Source organism: Cervus elaphus, chromosome X (assembly GCF_910594005.1).
Source record: "Cervus elaphus chromosome X, mCerEla1.1, whole genome shotgun sequence".
NCBI lineage: Eukaryota > Metazoa > Chordata > Mammalia > Artiodactyla > Cervidae > Cervus > Cervus elaphus.
Genome location: NC_057848.1, coordinates 92,823,139 through 92,826,122, shown reverse-complemented (window position 1 = coordinate 92,826,122; position 2,984 = coordinate 92,823,139).

The window sequence follows — 2,984 nt, the reverse complement described above, 5'->3', positions numbered from 1 at the left end:
CTAGAAGCCATAACAAAGAAAATTAGAAAATATTTGTAATAGAAAAAAAAACTGAAAAGAGAATTTACCATAATTTGTTACATGCAGCTAAAGGTGCTCAATGCAATTAAATACAATGTGGAGTCTTGAATAAGGTATGAAAACAAATAATGGGCATTAGTATAAAATTTTATGAGATTAAAACAAAATCTGTACTTAAGAAATGATACTGTATTACATGGTAATTTCCTGTTTTTTTACAACAGAATATTTCTTTATATTCTCAGAAATGGATTAGAAAGTTCAAGCCTCATTCAATTTTATTTTAATCACTAAGACAATAAACTATCTAAATTTCAGTAGTAATACTTACTAGAAGCCAAAATACATGGGACTATATAAAAATTGTGAGTGAATATAGACTAGAAATCCAGCATTATATACATATTAAGTCAAACAAGTAGAATCAAAACATCATGAAATTTTTACCTAGGAAAAAAACTCTTACTTTCTAATATATTCTTATTTTCTAATCAATTCAGTCACTCAGTCGCATAAGACTCTTTGTGATCCCATGGACTACAGCATGCCAGGCTTCCCTGTACTTCACCAGCTCCTGGAGTGTGCTCAAACTCATGTCCATTGAGTAGGGGATGCCATTCAACCATCACATCCTCTGTCGTCCCGTTCTCCTTATGCTTTCAATCTTTCCCAGCGTCAGGGTATTTTCCAAAGAGTCAATTCTTCGCATCAGGTGGCCAAAGTATTGGAGTTTCAGCTTGAGCATCAGTCCTTCCAAAGAATATTCAGGACTGATCTCATTTGACTAGTTTGATCTCCTTGCAGTCCAATGGTCTATCAAGTCCTTCCAATGAATATTCAGGACTGATCTCATTTAACTAGTTTGATCTCCTTGCAGTCCAATGGACTATCAAGTCCTTCCAATGAATATTCAGGACTGATCTCATTTAACTAGTTTGATCTCCTTGCAGTCCAATGGACTATCAAGAGTCTTCTCCAACATCACAGTTCAAAAGCATCAATTCTTTGGCACTCAGCTTTCTTTATACACCAACCCTCACATCCATACATGACTACTGGAAAAAAAAAAAACATAGCTTTGACTAGACAGACATTTTTTGGCAAAGTAATGTCTCTGCTTTTTTTTTTTAATTTAAAAATAATTGCTGGGGGGAGGAGCCAAGATGGCGGAGGAGTAGGACGGGGAGACCACTTTCTCTCCTACAAATTCATCAAAAGAATAACTGAATGCAGAGCAAACTTCACAAAACAACTTCTGATCGCTAGCTGAGGTCATCAGGCGCCCAGAAAAGCAGACCATTGTCTTCGAAAGGAGGTAGGACAAAATATAAAAGATAAAAAGTGAGACAAAAGAGCTAAGGACGGAGACCCGTCCCGGGAAGGGAGTCTTAGGCGGCCTTGCTTGGGCTAGGGTCCGGGCCTGAGTGCCCTGAGGACAATCAGAGGGAGCTTCTGTGAGGTGCCAACTTGAACTGTGGGAGACCAAAAGAGAGAGAGAAAATTAACCGGCCGGAACACACTGCCGGCCGTTCGCAGAACAAAGGGACGGAGAAAGTCCCGAGAAGAGCTCGCAGGCTGCGGACCGGCCCAGCCCCGCCAGAGGCAGGAGGCAGGAGGCAGGGGGGAGGGGAAGGTCGCGGCGAGACACAGGGCGCAGGCACCCGACCGGCGCGGGCGGGGACTGGGGCTGGGGACGCAGAGGGCGGAAGGCGCGCGCACCCGACTGGCGCCAGCAGAAACTGAGACTGGGTCCGCGGAAGGGAGTGAGTCCGCCACACCTGGGGATAGCGCGCCCATCAAGCCCCTCGCTGCCTGGACTGCTCTGATGGGGAAGGCACAGAGAGCAGGCGCAGCTTTTCCTTCCGCGCTTTTGTGTAACACCCGAGGGCTGAAACCTAGCGCAGTGCGGGGCGCGCTCCATATAGAACAGCCGGGAGCCTGAGCAGCGCAGACGGAGAAAGCAGCGTCAGCCCCTCCCGGCAGCGCCAGCCCGCCCCCGCAGGGCCAGCCCCTCCCCGCAGCGTCAGCCCCGCCCCGCAGCGCCAGCCCATCTCCGCAGCGTCAGCCCCTCCCAGCAGCGCAACGGAACTAGCTACCTGAATAAGAGTCCACCTCCGCCCGCCTGTGTCAGGGCGGAAATGAGGCTCTGAAGAGACCGGCAAACAGAAGCCAAATAAACAAAGGGAACCGCTTCAGAAGGGACTGGTGCAACAGATTAAAATCCCTGTAGAAAACACCGACTTCACCGGAAGGGCCCTGTAGATATCGAGAAGTGTAAGCTGGAACGAGGAGCTATCTGAAACTGAGTCGAACCCACACTGACCGCAACAGCTCCAGAGAAACTCCTAGATATATTTTTACTTTTTTTTTTCTAAGTAAGGAAAAAAAAAAAAAAAAATTTTTTTCTTTTTATATTTTTTCTTTTTTATTTTTTCTCTTTTATTTTCCTTTAAAATTCCCTATTACTCCCCCATTACTCCTTAACTTTCATTTTCATAGATTTTTACGATTTTTTTAATTAGGGGGAAAAAAATTTTTTTTTTCTTTCTTTCTTTTTTTTTTTTTGTTTTTTTTCTTTTTCTTTTTTTTTCTTTTTTCTTCTTTTTTTTCCTTTCCGTTTTCTCTTTTATTTTCTATTTTTCTTTTTCTCTTATTTCTTTTAAAGTCCTCTAGTACTCCTCTACTACTCTTCATTTTCATTTTCACTACACTATAACCTTACAAAAAAAAAAAAAAAAAAAGAGAAGCCCTATCTTTAAACCGAAGATTATTCTCTCCCAATCTTGACACTCTGTTTTCTACCTCAGAACACCTCTATTTCCTCCTTTCCCCTTCTCTTCCCAATCCAATTCTGTGAATCCTTGTAGGTGTCTGAGATACGGAGAACACTCTGGGAACAGACAGCTGTGTAGATCTGTCTCTCTCCTCTTGAGTCCCCCTTTTTCTCCTCCTGCTCATCTCTA